Source organism: Diabrotica virgifera, chromosome 3, assembly GCF_917563875.1.
Source record: "Diabrotica virgifera virgifera chromosome 3, PGI_DIABVI_V3a".
NCBI lineage: Eukaryota > Metazoa > Arthropoda > Insecta > Coleoptera > Chrysomelidae > Diabrotica > Diabrotica virgifera.
The window spans coordinates 173037338-173062565 of record NC_065445.1 but is presented as its reverse complement, the minus strand read 5'-3'; the positions used below and the strand labels follow the sequence as shown (position 1 = coordinate 173062565).

Here is a 25228-nt window from a genome sequence, read left to right as displayed (position 1 = left end):
GGAAAAATACATTTGTAACGTATTCATAAAATGTCTCACTTGTCATCCAACCAGATTCAGAGTGCCCAACTCCCCACTGTTTTGGCATGTTCGTTATTATTGCAGCTGACACATACCTTTTATAGGGATACAAAACTAATGGCGGAGGTACAGAACCATCAGCTCCAACAGTTAGCAAAACTGTAAGACATTCTTTTTCGTCATTAGCTATGAGATTGTATACCTTTTTTGCACCTTTTCTAACCAACACTTGTTTTTCTTGAGGGGATAATGGGATAAATAGGAATCACTTTCATCACAATTGAATATTCTTATGGGGTTTTTAAGAATGTGGAAAAAATTTATTTTTGTCATATAATCCCGAACTTGGGTAAACCAATTTTTTATATTTTGTTCCGTAACTGTGGCTCTACAAGAAGATAGTGATTGTGGAACACGTTTTGAAATTTCTGGATGACGAGCGAGAAAACCATTGTACCATTTTTTACCAGGTATGTAATCTTTAAATGGGGGTTTTCGTTTCCAATTTTGAATTAGTTTTGAAACATAATCAAAAAGTTGAGATCTTGTTACCGGGAATCCCACGTTGCCCATTTTGATTATCCATTTTATAATCAAGTCTTCTTCAGAACTGGACAAAACTGTTGGCCCTCCAATATGGCCCGGAGTTTTGTACTTTTCTTTCATAGTATCTAACAAAGTACTTTTCGGCACATTGTATATTTTGGAGGCTTGTCGAATACTTAAACGTTTCAAATTAATATCTCCTATAGCTTTTTGGATATTCTCTCGAGGATACTTCATCCGCTTTTTGTATACCATAGTTGCAGATAATAAAAAACTGAAAAAAAATCTTTTATTAGTAATATTTTATGGGATCGGTTACAGGAGTTTGAGGTAGCTCTGTCCGTCCATCCTGGACGGATATAGGACAGAAGGTTCCTGTGTCCGTCCAATTCCTTTAAATGAGTGTTTTAATAATTAGATAGTCATTTTATCATACTTGATAATACAAACTGCGAGAAAGATCTACCATAAACATTTTTTACAATAAACCAAACTTACACATTAAATCTAGAATAGTTAATAAATGCATCCTTCTTGAGTTAAATTTTAAATTGAATTTTCGAATGAACTTCGAATAGGTCGTATTCAGGTTTTTAAACGGAGCAAAATATGTAGTATGTTAAAAATATGCTGTAATATATTATTTAACTAAGGGCCGGTCTTTTCACCTCCGAATAACTATTTATTGGGAAGTTTATCCGGCAGATTACATGTAAATCTGTCAAATAAACCTCCGAATAACTTTTATTCGGAGGTGAAAAGACAGGGCCTAAGACTTATATTTAAAAAGCGTTTGAAACTGAAGGAGTTAATTCCTAATAGGTACCGTCCGGTAAGACGGTATCAAAACCCCTTGATATTCTGCATTACCCTATTACGTCCACTTTAATTTCGGTAAAAAAATTTATTGTTCGAAAATAATCACAAAAATATATGAACATTTACAATAAATAAATATGTAAGATTCTAATAAAGAAGTAAAAACATAACTGTTAAACGTAGTATCTATAAAATATGGAAATAAGTATTCCTTACCTTTATGTTTTTTTGGAATCGGGCCTAGATTCCGTGCACTGTAGATATCTACATGTCGCTTTCTATCGATATTTGAATATCAAAATATTTGAATTTTTAGCTTTAATTGAATTATTTTCTAGTTTTGCTAGGTTATACTCTAATTGATAAACTAGAGCAAAACTAGAAAATAATTCAATTAAAGCTAAAAATTCATATATTTTGATATTCAAATATCGATAGAAAGCGACATGTAGATATCTACAATGCACGGAATCTAGGCCCAGTATAGCTATAGCTTGAAACAAGACATGCACTTGCAATGAACTGGGTCGCACTGACAGCAGTGCAGTGCAGTGAACGTAAATGTCTGCGTGCTAAAGGTAGGATGAGTGGGAATATAACCTATCAACTCCTTTTTTCACGCTTGTAACTCATTAAAATAAACAGAAGTTTTTAGCGACTTTCGGACCTCGGTAACAACGTAGCCTTTCATTGTGCGTTTAAAATTTTCAAAAATAGTTTTCTCAGGATTCGAAAAAAAAATGAATTCATTTAAACAGCATTGGCCCGAAATTTTGCGCCTACGCTCTTAAATAAATATTTAAAAGTGTCTACAATTAGGAAACTTTTTGAAGTTATACTTCTTTACGCGCGATATGAGGGTGAATTTTTATATGTTAAAACCTACGATCCCGGCGCATGCGCATTATAACTTTGTTCTGATTGGATGTTCAAATGACATGTCAAAAATTATCCAATATGGCAGCTGTAGCGCAGCTGTGGTTTGGACGGTTGACGGTTTGGTTATGTATGGTTGTTGCGTTTTAAAATTTGTGGGAAGAGAAACAGCAAAGGTTAGTTAATAGTTATACTGCCTTTTTAAATAGTTTTCATATTATATTTTTGAAGTTATACTTCAAAATGTTTTAATTTATGTATGTATCAGTCCAGAAAAGGTGTGAAAAGAATATATTAGTGTTTTTAAATATATTTTTCTCCAAACGTGTTAAAAATGCAATTTTTAGGACTCCATAGGAGCGTTAAAAATGCTACTTTAAGGCACTAGTGCTTTAAAATTTTTAAGGCACTGCAGTTAAAAGTGAATTGTCAAATTGTGAAACGTCAAAATATTTATATTTCATTTATTAACATTAATATTAATAATACAACTTGCGCAATTTGAAAAAGGTGGTTTAAAAGGTTTTTTATTATAATTTTGTGTCTTTGGATTTGTCTTCCTTGGGCGTAAAATAATAAAACATCTATTTTTATATTTCACTTGTCACCGTGATGTATAATTATGTATATCTGAAAGGTAAGTAGCGTGCGGCTTGATGGCCTTGTTGGTAGAGCATTGGACCAGAGATCAAAAAATCGCGAGATTGCGGGTTCAAATCCCGGACGATTCATATTTTTTTCTTTTTTTTTTAATATTTGGCATTGTTAAGTTTTGGTTCATTTTTGGTAATTATTGTTAATTTTTTGTATTGTAACTGTTAAGTAGGTATATTTATTTCGTTTAAATTATATTATAATAGAAGTATAACTTCTTACGTGCGTACAAAGTACACACACATTCTTTTTTATTTATAACTACTGCTACTGTTTAAGCAGTTACATAGTTAACAATATTTCACACCGAAATAAAAATAATCCATATATATTTTATACTGTTTCTCCCAGATACACTACGCCCGAACAAGTCATAAAGTCACTACGCCCGACGTTACAGAAGGTTAAATTAAAACAAAATGAATTTTTGTTTCCTTGCAGATTTTCAAATTTTTTGAATTCAATACTCTGTTCTGTCTAACATTCTTAAATTTGACTTTTTAATTTTGTTTATTATTAAATATGTACTCAATTGGGAACATCTTAAACTTTTTTAAACGCCAGTTTTTAGGAAAAATCTGAGTGTTCGGTTAATTTTACACCCCCGTGTCCATTTTTCCCGCGTCTTGTTTAGAATTTTCAAATTTTCTGAATTTATATTTCTTTCTCTCTCTAACATTCTTGAGTTGTAATAAATTTGACTTTTAAATTTTGTTTCTTATCAAATACTCAATGTTGTTCTGAAGCTATTTCCTTGTGGCATTTTTATAATTAAGTATTTTCTATGGGAAATAAGCCACAATTTTACTAAAAAATGAATTTATTAACGTTTTTTATTTATTAATTTATTTCATGTAATCGAATGAACTATCTTTTAGTAAAGTCGTCCCAGGAACGCAACTCATAAATATTGGCGATATCATTTTAAAGTCTTCTACTTTAAAATGTATAATATACGTCTGAATTGCCAATAGAAATGAGTCAGATTAAATAAATTATTAGAAGAATTTTTTTACTTAGCAACAACACTTTTGTTTATTTTAATAGTATTTTGTATTTTGACAACGAAACCCGATTTGGGCTTCGAAACGTTAATAAATTCATTTTTTAGTAAAATTGTGGCTTATTTTCCATAGAAAATACTTAATCAAATACTCAATTGGGAACATCTCAAACTTTTTTAAACACCAGTTTTTAGGAAAAATTGAGCGTTTAGTTTTACAACCCAGTGTACATTTTTCCCGCTTCTGGTTTATCTAGACTATCCCGACTACCGTAAACATAGACAGAACTTTCCCTCATCTCAACAAGGACCAATGCCAAATCGAAATCCCGCTGGCGCCTTTTAGACTATCCCGTTCCCTTGCCTTTATCTTCAAAATACGACCTAACAAACATACAGGATAGATTATGATTTTGAACTTGTGTTGAAAGTGATGATGGTGAAAAAGTCGATAAATTTTTTAGTATATTATTGGTAAGTTTTTTTAATATTAAATAGTTATGCCCTTTTGTTCGATTTCTCGTTAAAATTAATATTTTCTATTAAAAATTATGTTTTATTCTTTCAATGTCATTTTATTTAATTTTCGTTTAAAACTAACTGCTGATTGCATAAAAAAGGTACCGTAAAATGGGGTGACTGACCGATTTTGTACTTTAATCCTATAAAAATCATATTTTAAATTTTGCTACATTTTTCTATATGCAAATATGTTATGGGTTTAGGCGTCTACTTTCAGTAGCTTAGATTATAATTACAAGAAAATAATCATGACTTAGAAAAAAAAATAAAAAATGCCTTTGGCCTACCCCCATCTGGAGGGAAGTTGACCGTATATGCATTTTGCCTGTAAAATTATTTTTCTTGTAAGTGGGGTTAATTTGACCGTTTTTAAGCCATTTTTTCTTAATTCGTTATATCGGTGGATTTACCAACCCTTGGAATATTAATTCTTTTTTTTTTAATTAGAAATGAATTCTTAGATATTTATAAATTTGAATCGTTAAAAATAATTTTAAAAATTATACAGGGTGGCTGAAGTATATCACAATAGATATTTTTCTATGTTTTCGGTCAAATTCACCCCAGCGGTCAAAGTAACCCCATTTTACGGTAAAGTAAAACGCTCATATAATAAATAAAATTTATAGAAAACAAAGATTATATTATTTATTTTTGCATTTAAAGTCGTAGGCAGATCACTTATATTGGTTAATATTTATGTAATTGGATTATTTGTTTTTTATTACTAAATTCTCCTGTTCCTTGTCCTTTACAATAAGTAATTTTGTATTTAATCTACAGGGTGAGTTTTTAGTTCGACATACTTAGGTCGATAATTCCATTTTGGTATAGAATAACTAAAAAAGTTATTTAGAAAAAATGTAGGCCATGATATTCTCCAGGCTTGGATAATATACCGAATTCTAAAGAGTAATAACTACGTGGTAAAGCAAATATACCTACACAATTTTTTAAATATTTATATTTTCTCATATTGAGATTCCTCTTATAGTATTTGGATGAAATTTTACACTACTTTACAGGATATTTAACGAATTATGAACATTTTTACTTCGATGTCGCTATGAAATAAACGTATAAAGGATGCGTAAATAGGTAATTCTTGTAAACAATATATTCTAGTATTCAAATTAAGATTAACAGAAGTCATTCATGAATACCTATTCGTATACAGGGTGAATTACAAAAAAATATGATTGTCTAATATTTTTTATACAGGTAAAGAATGGGTAATAGCTTAACCTTAGATTCCTTATATTAAAATAGGTCGATTTAAGCTAACTTACCTTAGTACAAAAGTTGATAATAACCGAAATACAGGGTGTCAAAGTTAAACTTTTATTTATTTTTAAATATTTCCTGACAGGCATGGGACAATAACACAAAATTTGGTAAATGGTGCTGGTATTGTACAATCTAATAAATTATGTTAAACAAGCTAAGCGTTTCTGGCTACTACGAGAGGCGTACGACGAGGGAACGTGAATGGTTGACCCTTCCCAAATTCTACGCCACTGGCAGAATTGCTATTTTAGTGCAATTTTTTGATTCTCCAATGATTTCTATGTAAAAAACATACTTTTCATTAGGAAGGAGCATAATACATTAATCAAAATAAGTGTGCCTTTTCATTTTTAACTTCAAATATCTCGAAAACTAATTACTTTATCGTTACGAATGAAGAGTATATTATTTACATAGAAAGTATTGGAGAATCTAAATATTATGCTAATATAGCAATTTCATCAGTGGCGTAGAATTTGGGAAGTGTTAACCATTCACTTTCCCCTGTCGTACGCCTCTGGTAGTAGCCAGAAACGATTATTTAACATAATTTAGTAAGGTGTACAGTGTCTACACTTCCTGTCAAGTATCATATGGATATGTCAAATTATTTTTAAGTATTCTTTTTTAAATAATTTATTCTTTATTTAAAATTCTAAGAATTATGTGTGCCCGGTAGTATAAAACTATTTGACTTATCCTTATGGTACTTGGCAGAAAGTGTAGGTACTGTAAAATCTACTAAATTATGTTAAATAATCGTTTGTGGTTAATACCAGAGGCGTACGACAGGGGAAAGTGAATGGTTGAACCTTCCCAAATTCTACGCCACTGATGAAACTGCTATTTTAGCATAATTTTTAGATTCTACAATACTTTTTATGCAAATAATATACCCTTGATCCGTAACGATAAAGTCATTAGTTCTCGAGATATTTGAAGTTAAAAATAAAATGCCACACTTATTTTGATTAATGTATTAGGTATGCTCCTTCGTTTTTGGCTGCAAATATCTCGAAAACTAATAGCTTTATCGTTACGAATGAAGAGTATGTTTTTTACATAGAAAGTATTGAAGAATCAAAAAATTGTACTGAAATAGCAATTCCGCCAGTGGTGTAGACTTTGGGAAGGGTCAACCATTCACGTTCCCCCGCCGTACGCCTCTGGTAGTAGCCAGAAACATTTGTTTAACATAATTTAGTAGATTGTATAATACCAGCAGCACTTACTAAATTTCGTGGTGTTGTCCCATGCCTGTCAGGAAATATTCAAAAATAAATAAAATAAAAGTTTAACTTTGACACCCTGTATTTAGGTTATTATCAACTTTTGTACTAAGGTAAGTTAGTTTAAATCGACCTATTTTAACCTCAGGAATCTAAGGTTAAGCTATGGCCCATTCTTTACCAAACACCCTGTAAATATACGGGGTGTCATATCGGCTGACGCTGCATCCCCACTCCTAACCGCCATCTATTTCCATCCTGGGCATCTTCCTCTTCCAAATCTCGGTGATCCATGGTCTTCTTTATCGTGTCATTCCAGAATAGTCTTGGTCTTCCCCTTTTCCTCTTACCTGGGGGTTTCCATTTCAGGAGTTTCTTTGGCCATCGTTGGTCGTCCATTCTAAGTAAGTTACCGAACCATTTTAGGCTTCTTCTCTCGAAAATGTCTACCTCTGTATCGTGTGCCTGCATCCATTTTCTTATTTCTTTGTTACGTACTCTGTCCAATCGGGAGATTCCAGCATTTCTACGTATGTAATCGATTTCCACAGCATTGCTCCTTCTTCTGGACTCTGCTGTTAATGTCCAGAGTTCGCTTCCATACATTAGCACCATATTTTTTAAACGTCCTATATCTATTTTATTTTTTTAAGATATTATATTATGATACTCTTTTATTTTGATGAAGCAGTCCCTATACCTTAACTCATTACCCTCCCAGATATTTTTAGCTTTCTTCAAATTTTGGGAATAGCTTCAATTTTTGTAAGTAGAAAAAACTTAGTCTTAAGTAATAATATTACAAAATTATTTTTATTCAATAAATAACTATGTATAATATTAATAGGCAAATAATATACAGGGTGTCCCAAACGTAGCGGGACGGTCGAATATTTCGCGAAGTGAACATCGGATCGCCTGACATTCCGGAATTGCGGACTATACTCCGTCCCACCTTGACGTTATAGTATAAGGAACAGTCCATATGAGAATTTTTAGCATGGTGATGCCGATTTTATATAAGAAAAAATTGTAATCGAACATTAGAGAGATTCAATTAAAACTGTTTTAGAAATTCAATCTACAATTTTAGGATTAATATACATAAGTTTATTTGATAATATACTATAGTTATTATGCATATGAATCGTAAAACTGTAGATTGCCTTTCTAAAACAGTTTTAATTTAGTCTCTCTAATATTCGATTACAAATTTTTTTTTGATAAAGTCGGCATCACCGCGCTAAAAACTCTCATAAGGACTGCATTGCCTATCTTCCTTATACTGTAAAGTCAACGTAAGACGAACTATAGGATTAAAGATTTTTTTCGTGCCAGAGGCCATATTTAACATTTTTTTTATCGAGAACGTAGCGGTCATAATATTTGCAAGTCTATATCATATGTATTCTTACTTAACATATAAAAAATCATAAACATTTCAATATTCATTTCAGTATTGTTTATTTTTCCGCATACTGTATATTCAAACACGAGAGATATAACTTCCTTCAACTGATAATGGAAGAAAAAGTAGAAGTAAATCGTGGTCCTGGCAGAAGACAAATGAACTAGCTGCATAATACCAAGTATTGAAGAGAATTAGACCTCCAAACTCTAATATGAAAAACACAGGATAAAGACAAATTTCCAGATAGTACGTTCTTTAAAGGTAAAATATTGCAAAACCTCTAAATTTTAAAGAACCGCTTGGATTGACATGAAATTTGTCATACACATAGCTAACAAGTCAAAGAAAAAAAGTGATATTGTGCCGATGTGTGCTTTTGCCCTAGGGGTGAATTTCACCCCCTTTTGGGGGTGAAAAATATATGTTTCGAGTTATTTGCGAGTGAATATGTTAAATTTTTCTACAAAATAACCACGTTTTCAGACGGTTTTACGCAAATAACTCAAAAAGTAAGTATTTGGTCGAGAAAATATCAAGCAATCAAAAATAGGTGATCAAAAATGTAGCAAGTAAAAAAGTGAAAAATATGGTGTATATATTAGGTCACTATACCTAGTAGAAGCAGAGTTATAGCTAATGAAAAATAGGTTCATATTCGTCAAATTCCAAATCGAATATTTTAACGTGCCATAACCAAAAAACGAAGCACTTTGTTGAGGAAAACTTAATTTAACTTTTTTAAAGTGTTTATTTTTGCTTATTTATGCTTATTTTTGTTTAAAAAAAATTTTAGCATCAAAAGTAAACAAGTTACGCTCAAAATAAAGATGGTCCCTTTTTTTGGAAAGAAATCGGGAAAATCACCCCCTAATTAGCATTTCAAATGAACTTAATTGTTACCACTTCACAAGTTTTTTTCTCGCGTATGTATTGATCATATATTATGATCTGTAAGTTTCATCGGTTCAAAGTCCTTATTTTTGAAAGAGATGTAGTTAAAAGGTCTTGAACGAGTCACTTATCACGAGTGTATGCAAATTTAGAAACACCGAATCTTAACCAATTTTTGTCTTACAGAAAAACAAAAAAATACAAAATATTCAGAAAAGTAAAGCTGACTTTTTTTTATTGTTTAAGATTTTTGGTATCTCTAACAATTTTTAAGTTATTTTGAAAAAAAGCATTTTCTTCAAAATTCAATTTTTTAAAAATTTTACTTTAAAACTAATTTTTTTCAAAAATAAGCATTTTGAATCGATGAAACTTACTGATCATATAAAACAACATAAATAAAGTAATTTGTGAAGCGGTAACGATTAATCTCATTTAAGTTGCTAATTGGGGGTTGATATTCCTGATTTTTTTTGCCAAAACAAAAGGGACCAACTTAAATTTGAGCGTAACTTGCTTACATTTGATGCTAGAATTTTTTTTATAAAAACAGAAATAAAGATTTTTTTAAAGACTTTAAAAAAGTTGTAATGTGTTTTCCCCAAGAATGCTTCATTATTTGGATATTTCACATTTAATTATTATATTTGGAATTTTTCGAGTATGAACCTATTTTTCATTAGCTGTAACTCTGCTTTTGCTAGGTATAGAGACCTTATATTATATATACCGTTTTTTCACTTTTTGATAGGCTATAGTTTTGCTAAGAATATTTTTTTCGACAAAATGCTTACGTTTTGAATTATTTGCGAAAAACCGTCTAAAAACGTGGTTATTTTGTTATAAAATGAACATATTCACTTGCAAATAACTTGAAAAGTATTGATTTGGTGAAAAAACTCTATAGAACAAAAGTTGCTTAAAATTAGTCAGTTTATCCATTTCGGGACTTATCTTGGACATATATTTTTTCACCCCCGAGATGGGGTGAAACTCACCTCCAAGGCAAAAGCACACATCGGCACCATATCACTTTTTTTTCACGTGTTAGCTATGCGTATGCCAAATTTCATGTCAATTTAAGCGGTTCTTTAAAATTTACAGCAAAAACCGTGAAAGAATGTACTAAGAAGTCATGGTCATTAGAGAGGGTACCTAAAGAAGACAATCGTAATATTCTTTGTTTACTTCATCTTGTATACGTATACGAATATTTGTCAATGATTTCTGTTATACAGTGCGCTGGAATAAGTGTTACCCCTCTTATTAACTTATTTATTTTTAGCACATAAGCAAAACTCTCGGACAGGTCGATTTTTAAAATAATCATAGTATATTATAGCATCAATGTTTCGAACTTTACGCGATGCTTCTTCAGGTGACAGGCATAACTTTGATTTTTTTAAATGGGAAAGTACATCATGTGCCACTTCATTTAAAAGCTTTCGAAACAATGATTACAAAAATGTATAATACTTTAATCCTTTTTGAGAGCGTAGGCGCAAAATTTCGGTCGAACTTTTTTTAGACGCATTCATTTTTTGCCGAATCCGGAGAAAACTAATAACTATTTTTAAAAAATTTAAACGCAGAATAAAAGACTACATTATTACCGAGGGCTGACTTCCCTTAGAATAAACAAAAAGTTTTTTGAATGATATATTTCAAATTAAAAATCAGACTAAATTTTCTCTTTTTTTCACCCCTGTGACTTAGTAAAATAAACATTATAGGAGTTCTCAGGGACTTTCGACCATCGACTGTAATATTTCATTCTGCGTTTAAATTTTTCAAAAATATTTATTAGTTTTTTCAGGATTCGACAAAAAATAAATGCGTCTAAAAAGAGTTCGACCGAAATTTTGCGCCTACGTTCTCAAAAAGAATTAAAGTATTATACATTTTTGTAATCAGTATTTCAAAAGCTGCTTTTAAATGAGGTGTCACATGATGTACTTTCCTATTTAAAAAAATCAACGTTATGCCTGTCACCTGAAGAGGGATCGCGTACAGTTCGAAAAATTGATGTTATAATATACTATGATTATTTTAAAAATCGACCTGGCCGAGCGTTTTGCTTATGTGCTAAAAATAAATAAGTCATTAAGGGGGGGGGGGGGGTAGAGCACTTATTCCAGCGCACTGTATAAACTTAATTTGAATAGGTCATATGTTTAGAAAAATGGTCAAAACTCGTAAGATACGATGTATAATAGTGCCAAAGCCCATATGAATATGGATTTTGAGAGGAATTTAATTATGAGAGTGTGGGTGTGCTATAAAATTGTATTTTTGCTTTACCACTTAGTTATTAGCCACCCTGTAGAATTAGAAATATAATAATAATAATAATAATATAGATTTTGAGAAGAATCTAAATATGAGAAAATGTACCGGGTGTCCTATTTAAAAAATTGTATGTTTGCTTTACCACGTAGGTAGTTATTAGCCAACCTGTAGAATTAGAAATATAATAATAATAATAATAGGGATTATGAGAGGAATCTAAATATGAAAAAATATACCGGGTGCCATATTTAACAAATTAGAATTTAGAAATAGACATATCAAGCCTGGAGAATATCATTGCCTACAGTTTATCTAAATATTTTTTTTGAATATCTCTACCATAATGGAATTATCGACCAATGTCGCACTAAAAGTCGCCCTGTCTGTATACAGGGTGTTTCATTAAGAATTTTCATTTGCTGAATTGTAGATTCTAGATCTCAAAATATTAAGATTTAACCAAAATTACTTAAATAAAATGTGGCTCCTAACTGAGGCACAGGGTGTTTTATTTAAAAATTATTTTTGGTTAGTATTTAGAACTATTCGACGTATACTTTTCATACTTGGCACCCTATGAAATTATGTTAAATAAAATTTTCTAGCTATTACCAGAGGCGTACGACAGGGGACAGTAAACGGCTCATGTAAATAACCTACTATTCACTTGAACGATAAAGTCATTTGTTTTCGAGAAATTTGAAGTTACACATGTAACGGCACAGATATTTCGATTAATGCTTTGAACAATCACAGGCGTTTGAAACGAATGTTGGGCTGCGACAAGGAGATGCGCTGGCGTGTTTCCTCTTCAACATAGCTCGGGAAAAGGCGGTGAGAGATGCCCGAATAGACAACAGAGGAAATATTTTTAATAAATCATCCCAAATTTTGGCATATGCAGATGATGTGGACCTAGTTGCCCGCACAACACCAAACTAGAAGAAATGTATACCACCTTCTCAAATGCCTCAAAAAATATGGGCCTGAAAGTAAACGAGGAGAAAACTAAGATGATGGCATCAACACCCAACAATAGAGCCAGAAACATCGGTCACCAATTCACTGTTGATAACTCTACCTTTGAAGTGGTGGACAAATTCACATACTTAGGCTCCTTGATTACCAAGGAGAACGTAATGACGGAAGAAATCAAGCAAAGGATAATCCTAGCGAACAAATGCTATTTTGGACTGAGTAGACATATGAGAAGCAGAAATTTAAGCCAAAAAACAAAAATAACCATATACAAAACCCTTATACAACCAGTGTTGACATATGGATCGGAGACATGGACCATCTCCAAGGCAGAAGAAAACCTTCTGCTTATATTTGAACGAAGGATCCCGAGAGGAGTATTCGGTGGCATCTGTGAAAATGGTATTTGAAGGAGGAGGTACAACTACGAGGTATACCACAGATATAAACATATATTTGGTGGTAAAGACGTAGTATCTCTTATAAGAATAGGAAGACTAAGATGGGCAGGACATCTAGCAAGATCACAGCATAACAACCCTCCTAGAAGAATCCTTATGTCACAACCTATGGGAAGTAGAAATAGGGATAGGCCAAAACTTAGATGGAAGGATGGTGTAGATGAGGATGGGAGAAAAATAGGCGCAGCAAACTGGCAACGGTTGGCAATGGATAGGACTGACTGGCGTAATAGACTTGGGAAGGTCGAGGCTCTTTCATAGGGATGTAGCACCATTGATGATGATGATGAGAGGAATCTAAATATGAGAAAATATACCGGGTGCCATATTTAACAAATTAGAATTTAGAAATAGATTATATCAAGCCTGGAGAATATCATTGCCTAGAGTTTCTCTAAATATTTTTTTTTAATTTCTCTACCATAATGGAATTATCGACCAATGTCGCACTAAAAGTCGCCCTGTCTGTATACAGAGTGTTTCATTAAGAATTTTCAATCTCTGAATTGTAGATTCTAGACCTCAAAATATTAAGATTTAGGGCAAAGCTGGGGAATTACGGCCAGTGGGGTAATCCCGGCCGGCAACTATTCCGAGTCTAACCGTATATAACCTAACGGCGTGTTCATTGCTAGCTTGGTTTCAAGGACAACAGACGCAGTCTTCAGCTTAATCCCGACTTGTGTGTATGTACCGATCGTTATCGTGAACAAACGTGTTTTGCTCGTGTCGCTATAAGGAACTGGCATTATCAAACGTAAGTATTGACGATTTGGTTACTAGCAATTGATGAACTAATACGTAAATTCATAGATTACTAAGTATATTTCAATAATTGTAATATATTTTGTACGTATAATTATGAGAAAAAATACCAGCACAAATAAATTACCTTATGTCATTTTGGGGTTATACCGGCCACAGTAAATGGGGTAATACCGGCCACATGGGCTGTGGCCGGTATTTCCCCACATATAGAAAATGTCACAACTATTAGGTAATCTACTTTTTTGTTATTTGCAGATGCCACGGCATTATAAAAAAAACGGAAAAAGCTTCCTGGTCGAAGGAGCATTTGCAAGGAGCACTACGTGCTATCCCAAAATGGTGTGTCCGTGAGACAAGCAGAAGTGAGATTTGGGATACCAAAATCAACTTTACAAGAACGAATGAAGAATGACGCCGTTAATTCTGGACCTTCATTGGGACGTAAGCCAGTCTTTTCAAAAGAAGCCGAGATTGAACTGGCCAACCAAATTAAAAAGCTGGCTAAACATTTTTATGGCTTAACACCCATTCAAGTTCGGAGATGTGCATATGACTATGCACAATCCAACAATATCAGTGTCCCATTCAATCAAGAAACACAATTGGCTGGCAAGGACTGGGCCGCTGGATTCACGTCTAGATACAATATTACCTTAAGAAAACCCGAAGGAACCAGTATCAACCGAATTAAGGCATTTAGTCGTCAAGAGGTAACAATTTTTTTCGATAATTTATCTAAACTCCTGGAAAAATTTAACTTTCCACCTAATAAAATATACAATTGTGACGAAACTGGCGTTACCACGATGCAGCGCCCACCAAAAATATTCACAGAACGAGGGCAGAAACGGGTCGGTTTCGTCACAAGCTAGGAGCGGGGAAAAAACAGTACTGCAATGTGTGCTTTCAAGGCTTCGGGTACTTACATTCCACCCATGTTCATATTTGCTCGCCAAAGGATGGCAGTACATCTTCAGCGAAATGGTCCTCCAGGTGCCATCTACGGTTGCTCAAAAAATGGATGGATCACAGAAGATCTATTTAGGTATTATGTGGCTAAGACATTTCCAGTTATTCATAAAATGTTCCAAAGAAGATCCCGTTCTTTTGATTATGGATAATCATATTTCTCTCTACACATTATCAGCGTACAATTTTTGCAAAGAAAATGGGATTATAGCTTTGACAATTCCTCCACACTCATCCCACCGCCTTCAGCCCTTGGATGTGATCTTCTATACACCCTTGAAGGCAGCTTTTAATTCGGAATGTTCCAAATTCTTGACGAGTCATCCTGGGGAAAAAATTAATCCTGGGGATATTGCCGAGTTATTTAACATGGCGTTCAGTAGAGTAGCTACCCCGGAAAAGGCCATTAAAGACTTTAAAGAGAGAGGATTATTTCCCTTCAATCCCGATGTATTTTCCAACGAAGACTTTGCTCCCGCAGAAGCCCTAGAGCTTGAATTTGTTGAGCCACCATGTGAGCCTCAAAAAGAAAATGAGGCTAGAACTCCTGAGAAGCAGATTGTTCGGGATGAAAGTCAGGAACTGGTCAGAATTTTTACTTTTAACGACATCATTCCTATTCCGTCTTGCTCGAATGCAAATCCAAAACCAAAAAGAAATGTCAAAAAACAACATTCTATTATTTTCACCTCAACGCCGCTAAAAGAAGAGTTGGAAAGGAAATACAAGAATAAACGAGATAAGATAATGAGAGAAAAAGTTGATAAAGTTAAAAAAAATGGATCACGGAAGAAACGGGTTCAACAATGCTGAAACAGAAACCAGATCGCAAAAAAAGCTGTTTGTTATAAAGAATTTGAGGGAGAAGACTATGAAGAAGATAATGACGATGATAGAGACTTAGATATCAATGAAGACATATGTAGGTATATTGTGCGGAGAATTTGGAAAAAATAATGAAATTTGGTTAAGATGTGTAATGTGCGGACAGTGGGCCCATAAGGCATGTACAGGAACAACAAGAGGTTTATTTGCGATTTTTGTATGTGAAGACGGCTGGCATTACCCCGCCAAGCTGGGTAATACCGGCCACGGACACTTTTTATAAAATATTTTTTTGACAATATGTGTTACACATTAAAAAATATTTTTCATTAAAATTACATTGAGAAATATGTGTTCTTCATTCATATATTTCTTCATTTTCCCTGTTATAACTCACTTACTTAAATAACTAACAGCTTGATATTTTGCTTAGGGGGCCGCCATTCCCCCGCTTTACCCTAACCAAAATTACTTAAATAAAATGTGGCTCCTAACTGAGGTACCTACAGGGTGTTTTATTTAAAAATTATTTTTGATTAGTATTTAGAACTATTCGACGTACACTTTTCATACTTGGCACCCTATGAAATTATGTTAAATAAAATTTTCTAGTGTGTGTTTCTAGTGTGTGTGTGTTCTAAAATTTTGCCCAAGTATTATACATTTTTGTAATCAGTATTTCAAAAGCTTTTTAATGAAGTATCACATTATGTACTTTCCCATTTAAAAAAAATCAACGTTATGCCTGTCACTGTCACCTGAAGAGGGATCGCGTACAGTTCGAAAAATTGATGTTATAATATACTATGATTATTTTAAAAATCGACCTGTACGAGCGTTTTGCTTATTTTCTAAAAATAAATGAGTTAATATGGGGGTAACACTTATTCCAGCGCACTGTATAATTCCTAGGCGGGGAGGGTGGAGCAATTTCAACAGACGCAAAATGCTTAAAGTAGTACAAAAGGAGCCTAAATGTAGTGTAATGTGCCTAAAGGAGTTTCATGTGTTAGTATAAAGATCATGCATACATGAGTCTTCAAAAATAATAGTGAAAATAAGATAGACGCAGGTTCCTGCGACGCACAGTGGGACAGGAAAGCTAAAAAGTTGGCATAAAATAAAAATATTAAATTCAATATTTTCTGTCGTTTCTATTTTAATTAAGTAGTACCTACACAATCTTACGTATAATTTGCCATCATTGCTTCACCATTCAATCCCCCTCCACCTGTTACGACGCGTCGCAGAGAGCACATAGTCCGTGTTAACAATGCGTAAGCCGTGATAACGTGATTCGACTTACGTTTGATCCACTTATTCTAAGTCAAAAATTGATTTACTAGTAAAATTTTCTACGCTTATTTGATCTTCAAATTAGTGAGAATATTATTACAAATGTGATATTAATAATTAAGTAAATATAGTTTTTCTATGGATGCTATACAATGTGCGACTGATCTCACTACTTACATACATGAAAAACGAACAATTTCTCACGCACTGAGAAAAGTTGGCCATTGCAGTGAGAAATATTTTTTCTCACGGGTTCTCCTACGATTTTTCATACATATTATGATCGCCGTTTCCATGGTCACATGCACAATACAAACACAATTAATGTTGTCAAACAAAATACGTTGAAGCAAAAATTACCAGGAATTACCTTTAAAAACTGTTCAAAAATAACTGTTATGTATTGTAATATTCAAACGAGCGTTCGTATTTATATACGACTTTACTAATTTATTTATACATAAAAGCGCGCTCCGCTTAAATAGCAAATAACGTTATTCTCGATCATGCCAGACTTCGACACCTCTAGCTATTGTGTGACCTTCCACATATCGCACGTCTTTCTTTCTACACCGATTCCACGTATATAGTGCTTCCGCCAGAATGTTCTGGAGATGGAACCGTTTGGAACTGTTACTTGCGGCTAGTGATTCATTATTTTGCTACAGTATTTCATTTCAATTTATGCATAGGTAGATACCTATAATATACCTAAAAGCACCTAAATTATTTAATTTTGAAGTTTGAACTCTTGACAAAACCGCATCCATAGAAAAGTACAGTGTACAACACATAAGAAAATGACTTATTTATCCCTCGCCTGATTTGCGCAACAAACTTCTGCGCTCGTGAGAAACATGTTTTTTTTTCATTTGTTGTACAATATACTATTCTTATAATATGTTATTTAAAATTAGGCTGTCTAAAATATCAAAATATGAATTTTTCAAAAAGATCAAGTGATTTGTTAGTGTTCCCGGTTTGACCGGAATTTAATTTTATTTTATTTTGAAAGGCTAAATGAAAGCTATTTGAAAGCCTATGAAAGGTATTATTCCTTAAGAAGTCATTTTAACTTTTAGCTCAAATTTGCTCCTTTTTTTTGCAAAAAGTTTTAAAGAAAAATATGCTTATAAGAAGCTGTGTTAAATTCTGTCCTAAATAAATACATGTAGGGGCAGGTTATGCATTTATTACTTAAATGGTAATTAAAGTAAATAAAAAGTTCCAAAAATTTTTCAAGAAAATTTTTCCGCTCTTTTCAATGGCGGTATTACCTTTCTTCTGAAAAAATATTATATACAGGATGAAAAAATAAAAAAAATATTTTTACCTAAAAAAAAAAACAGGAAAACCACAACTTCGGTAAACCGATTCTTCCGATGTATGAACTTGATCTTATAAATAAAAAAGGAACCTATATACCAAATTTGGTTAAAATCGGACTTTTCGTTCGAAAGTTATCGTGCTATTAGGCAATATACATATAGCCGCCATTTTTGTAAAAGGCAAATTCTGAGATGGCCTCATATCTAAATTTTAAACTTTGTTAAGCTGTGTTTTTTTTTCTCAAAGTTCGCATCACCCTGTGGAATGTGGAAGATTCTAGTATTTATAAAATACTGAAACTAAAACCAAACTATAGCCTCAGGTTTTATTAACATTCTGTTTTTTGATTCATTCATTTATGTTGGATAATAAAAAAATTAGGTACTTTAACAACTAGACATGTTCTTCATCAATACACGGTGTTTCTAAATAAGTGTGACAAACTTGTAATTCTGCATGAAAAAATAATGACAGTTGGCTTTATAAACGTATGTCCGCAAATTTTTCGTTTCCGAGATATGGGATGTTGAATTTTTTCTTAAAAACTGACGATTTATTTTATTGCCTTAAAACCTGTTGTTATGCCAATGAAATTTGGTGGGTTTTTAGACGTAGTTATTGCACATTTTTTGACATACAATTAAGAATTTAATATTAACTATTAGCGCGCATACGTGTAATATGACCGATGATATTACCCGTATGCACGCTAATTTTTTTACCTTTTATATAATATTTTTCAAAATGATAATACCGCCATTGAAAAGAGCGTAAGAATATTCTTTTGGAAATATTTTGAATGTTTTAATTACGTTAATTACCATTTAATAAATGCATAACGTATCTTTACGTGAATTTCTTATGGGAAAGCTTAACATGGCTTCTTATGAGCATATTTTTCTGTAAACATACCTACACATTTTAAAACAAGTCTAAGTTGGGTAAATGTTTGTATTGGAAATTATAATAGTATATTATGCAACAAGCATTTAATGATGGTCATTATGAAGCGAGTATGAGGGTTACGAAACGAGCCGTATGCGGCGAGTTTCGTATAGAGTACGAGCTTCATAATGATAATTAAATGCAAGTTGTATACACTATTTTTTCTATGATCATTCACAACAAAAAATATATTTAAATTTATTAATTTTGTAACACAAATAAATTCAGTAATTTGTCAGTTTGACCGTTTGTTTACATATTGAGAACTGTCAAAGCGTATGTATTTGACTCGCTATTGGTCACTGCGCGTGTACCACCTTTATCGCGAATGCCATATCGCGATTCTATTGGTTAAAAATCTGTATCTTAATGAAGTTCATTATGATACAGGTAGTGACATCATAATTGATATATTATAGTATGAGAGTAGAAAAATTATTATTATAGGATTATTATAGGATTATTTTTATAGGATAGTCAAATATCGTGCGCTGGAATAATTGTTACCCCCCCCCCCCCATATTAACTTATTTATTTTTAGCACTTAAGCAAAATACGCGGATAGGTCGATTTTTTAAATAATCAAAGTATATTATGGCATCAATGTTTCGAACTTTTCGCGATCCCTCTTCAGGTTACAGGCATAACTTTGATTTTTTTTAATGAGAAAGTACATCATGTGACACCTCATTTAAAAGCTTTTGAAATACTGATTACAAAAATGTATAATGCAAAATGCAAAATTTTGGTCCAATGTTTTTTAATTGCATTCATTTTTTTTGAATCCCGAGAACACTAACAAGAATTTTTGAAAAATTGAAACGCAGAATGAAAGATTACATTATTACCGAGGGCCGAAAGCTCCTAGAAACTTCTATAATGTTTATTTGAATAAGTCACAGGGGTGAAAACGAAGAGAAAATTTAAACCGATTCTTCCGGTTTATGAACTTGATCTTATAAATAAAAACGCTGGACGGAAGGGCCGCCCGAGAACTTTATCGTACCGATCTATTATCGTTATCGTACTAGATACTGGCATTCTATAAAAATAACAAAGATACTCGTTATTTTGATATTTTAGAAACACCTACTGTACTTAAAAGTATTTTATGGTTCTACGCATCATTAATTCCTGCATTTGAGAAAATGTTCGATGCCATATTTCGGGGACACACTATAGATGTGTAGATTATTGCATAAATCAGTAGAATATTATAGTCATACTTTCATTTCAAATTAGTTCATTTTTCTGAGAAATTAATAGTTTACAATATTTGCATTTCATTCTATTTCGATTACGCCAGTCAATGAAATTTTGGGAGTAGCCCAATCTCCTAGTTCAAAGTCTATCCTATATACTATGCTGCTTTTATCATGGGGGAAGTTCCCATCACTTCTCAGGGGTGAAATATTTTTATTTTCGAATTACATGGAGAAAAAGGAAGATTTTTAAGAAAATTTAAAAATTCATTCTATAATTTGATCACAATTTTTACAAAAACCATTCATTTTAAACCCGTTCAAATTTTTGAAAGTAGAAATAACACTATATATATTAAAAGGTATTGTAGAAGGAAAACAATGCATTTAAATTATGGTGAATGGGGAGTTAAATGTATATACTTTTCATTTTTCCTTAAAGTACATTAGTCATATATTTTTTTGCGCCATATCTCGCTTAGTTTGTAAGTAACCGACATTTAACGGTGCTCGTTTTAAAGGCCTTTTCAAACACTACAAAAGGTGTTGGTAGCATTATACACCTAAAACCTACCGTTCCTCTGTTATTTCAAGTTGAATACACCAATTTGAGCATGCACCAAAAAACAAACTATTTTCACCTACCATATATCTCTTTTTGTATTATAAATAGAACATTTACGAAGGAACGAATCTCTTTATTATTTATAATCTACAAAATGTTTTATACAGTGTTTTTAGTCCGATGCATAGTTTTTAAGTTATTCACAAAAAATCCGTCCGAAAAGGTGTCATTTTTCAATGAAAATGGCCAATTTTCAACTACGCATAACTCAAAAAGTATTGAGTTCTCAAAAAAAAAGTATAGACCAGTTTTTGCTTAGAAATAGGTTCTTTAGCCACTTTCGTGCTTATTTTGACCAACAAATTTTCCACCCCCTTGAAGGGGTGGGAACCGCCCCAAGATAAAAGCGCCATAGTATATAGGGTAGATTTTGTTTCTTGAGCTATTCCCTACTTACTGTGAAAATATCAAGTACACCATAGGATGGAATTCGGATACCCAATTACCCTCACTGACTGCCCTACAATAATGCTCTGATATGAACGCGTGAGAGAGGACACACATAAGATTATAGCAAAATTTCTATTTACCATAACTTTTCAAGTTTTTAAGATACAGCAATGATTTTATACCATTGGAAAGGTAATTGTGCATTCTTTCAAAATATGTTAAAATATACAGCGTATCTAAAAAAAATAAGATTTTTTATTCATTTCCGGTTCAACCGGAAGCCATATTTTTGGTAAAATTTATTGTGATAATAGATAATAAAGTACCATATACGTCTGCAAAATTTCAAATTTTAGTTTCCATTAACAAGGAAGTTACGGGCACTCGAATATTTTTTAATAAAAAATTCCTAACTCCCCTCCTATGGGGAGTTAAGATATATGACTAATGTCATTCAATTTACTGATAGGATATCAAAAATATATCAAAAAAGAAAAAATTTCCTTGGAGCCATTTTTGAGAAAATCTAGTTCAAATTTATGTCAAAATTTGACCCCTTAAATATAGGCAACCCGTAACTTTTTCTGAAAAACGATAACATCCTTCTTATAGCCCCATCTTTAGGCTATATAACGACTTTTTCAAATTGAACTTATCTTAAACAAGTTTTTAGATAGATAGGGAAATGTGTCGGGTGGGCGGTCGGCCATGTTGGCCGCCATTTTGTGTGTGTGTGTTTATGTTTTATTGGCACTGGTTTAAGCAACCAACTGGCCAGTCAATGTGTTTTGAATTCTCTCTTTTACAAAATATATGCTTAGTATCTAAATTTAAAACTATTAGTACTACTGTTTTTTTTTACTCTGTTTTTTTTATTATTTTTTTTATTATATTTTTTTTTAACATTTTTTTTTATTACATTTTTTATTTTTTTTTTAGTTTTTTTTTTTTTTTTTTTTTTTTTTTGTATATTTTTTTTATCGCGCTAAGACCTAAACCCGATTCAACCTCGCGGAGGTTTAGATCTTAGTAACTTTTTATTTTATTTAATTATTTTTTTTTTTTTTTTTTTTTTCTTTTTTTTTTTCTTTTTTTTTTCTTTTTTTTTTTCTCAGAGCTTTAATTTTAAACAATTAACATGGTTGTACAAAATTTTATAAACATCTAGATTGTTTGATTGTAAAAGGTATATAAGATTAAAAGGAAATTGTACATTAACTTGGACTAGATTGGCAAAAAAGTTTGATATTTCAATAAAATGTAAAGGACATTCTAACAGCATATGTTGTAGATCAGCTAGCTCTCCACATAAACATTCATCATTATCTACAAGTCCTATTTCTCTTTTGTAGACTGGAGTCAGACAGTGATTACTTCTTATTCGACAAATAGTTTTGATAAAGCCTTTGTTGGAAACTTGATTAAACCATGTCTTGATGGGAAGTGTAGGCTGGATTTTTTTGTAATAATTTCCTTTGTCTGAATTATTGTATTGTTCCTGCCATTTCGTCCGTTTGATAGATCTCATAATAGAAATTATGTCTCCCATAGGAAGTTGATAAGTATGCAGAGTGGATTCCTTCGTTGTTGCTTTTTTAGCCAGATCATCTACTATTTCGTTGTTTTTTATACCAATGTGTGCTTTTATCCAACACAATATTATATTTTTGCCCGATTTCAAAGCTTCACTGTTCATTGCTATGATGTCACTGATGATATAATTTTCTGCAAAATTATGTACATTATATTTCAATGTCTTTACAATGCTTTGGCAGTCTGTAAATATAACATAATTGAGTTCTTTTTGATTAATACATATTTTGTATGCTTCTTTGATTGCAATGAGTTCAGCTGTGAAAATTGTCATTTTATCAGGTAATCTGTTGTTTATTTTTATACTTTTTTGTGGGTAATATATAGCATATCCAACTTTTCCTTCCATTTTTGAACCATCCGTATATAATTTCTGATAACTCCCCCAGTTTTTTTGTACACACTGAAGGTGGTCTATTTTAGTAAGGAAGTCTGTCGCACGAATATTACTTAAATGACACTTAACTGGAGATAAATAATCTTCATAATTTAGCTTTCGAGACGAGCTTTGTTCAATTTGGTGTATGTCGCCAATGGAATTAGAAACGTTGAGGAAGCTTTCCACAACTAAAAGCAGTTTCTTTTTTTCCCAGTAATAATGAGTTAGGTATGAGGTGGTTAAATGAACAATTTTATTTAATAGCAGTTTATCGTTAACCGCTGTTTTAACTATAAATTTCTCACTTAGGTATTCCCTGCGTAATGAAAGTGGAGGTTCATTAAGCTCACATTCCATGACCAATATAGGTGTGCTACGAAGATAACCAGTGCATAACCTAAGTGCCTTATTTTTGATCCTCTCGATTTTTTGGAGTACAGAGTTTGATGCTGAGCCATAAAAAATAGATCCATAGTCTAAGATTGATCTTATCAAATTTCTGTATAGTAATATTGATATGTTTGGATCAGCTCCCCAGTTACTGACACTTACAGTCTTCATGATATTCATTGCATTTTCCATTCTTCGTAATATGTAATTTGTGTGTTCTTTCCAATTTAATTTGGAGTCTAAAAATACGCCAAGAAATTTTATTGAAGTTTTATAAGGAATACTAGTATTATCAAATTGTAGATGGCTTTGAGGAACATATCGTTTTTTAGTAAAGGTAACAATGGTTGATTTACTCTCTGATATTGTTAAGTTATTATCGGTAGCCCATTTTTTTATAATATTCAATGTCGATTTAAGGTAGTTATTACATCTATCTATTGACTTATTTTCTGCATATATCGCAACATCATCAGCGTACTGTAGGATTTTTATGTGTTGAGGAAGTTTAGTTTCTAAGTCAGCAGTATACAGTATATATAATATAGGACTTAGGATGCTACCCTGAGGTAGTCCCAAAGATGTGTATCGGGAGTTAGATTGATCTCCATTTAATCTAACGTGAACTGCTCGATTAATGTATAAGTTAATGATGTTCCATGTTATTATCTCGGGTATTCCTATTTCCAACATTTTCGCGTATAGTATGTGAAGATTAACGTTGTCGTAAGCCCCTTTTATATCTAAGAACAAAGCACTAACTGCTTTCTTATAAGTAAAGGAACTATAAATGTCTATTAAAAAGTGGCAGAGGCTATCTTGTGTGGATTTACCTTTTCTAAAACCAAACTGACTTCTTGGTAATAGGTCGTTCTTTTCTAGCCAAAATTCCAGACGGTTTTTAATAAGTCTCTCATATGTTTTTAGTATACAGGAAGCCAGACCGATTGGACGGTAAGAATCCCAATTCTTTGATGATTTTCCTGGCTTTAAAACCGGGATAATAGTGTAAACGTGCCAATCGTCAGGAATCTTTATGCGGCGCATCCAAATTTCATTATATATATTTAGTAGTGCAGCCTTACCAATTCTTGAAAGATTTGATAGCATCGAGTAATGGATATTATCGGCACCTGGTGCTGAATTTGAGTTTTTCTTCAACGCAAAGTTTAGTTCAGTGGCAGAAAATGGTTTGACTAGAAAACGGATTGGTTCTGGATAGTCGTACAGAGCATTTAGTTGTAAATCAGGAATTACTAATTCTGCAGACGGCGGTGTGATATTTTGATGGAACTCTTCTATCCACGAAGCTTCCGACAGAATAACAGGGACTTTGTTCTTTGTTTTTCTATTTTTTATTCGGTTAACTTTTGACCATACATCTTTAATAGGGACTGACCTATTTAGGGATCCGACATAATCTCTCCAGCTATTTCTTTTAGTTTGTTTAGTGATCTTCTTGACATGTGCATCGTCTTTTTTATACTTAAGTAGGTTTTCATGGTTTGGATTTTCTTTGAATATACAAAA

At 32.4% G+C, this 25228-nt stretch overlaps 1 protein-coding gene across 1 annotated transcript in view; it reads left to right on the top strand.

Annotated features, from left to right (window-relative positions):
- Positions 1 to 4271: 4271 nt before the first annotated feature.
- The window catches only part of LOC126882220 (arrestin domain-containing protein 3-like), a 115996-nt gene continuing 95039 nt past the window's right edge, over positions 4272 to 25228 (top strand). Inside the window, exon 1 of the mRNA XM_050647027.1 lies at positions 4272 to 4393. The gene's annotated coding sequence lies outside the window, so the exon portion shown is untranslated. The remainder of the gene's footprint in view (positions 4394 to 25228) is intronic.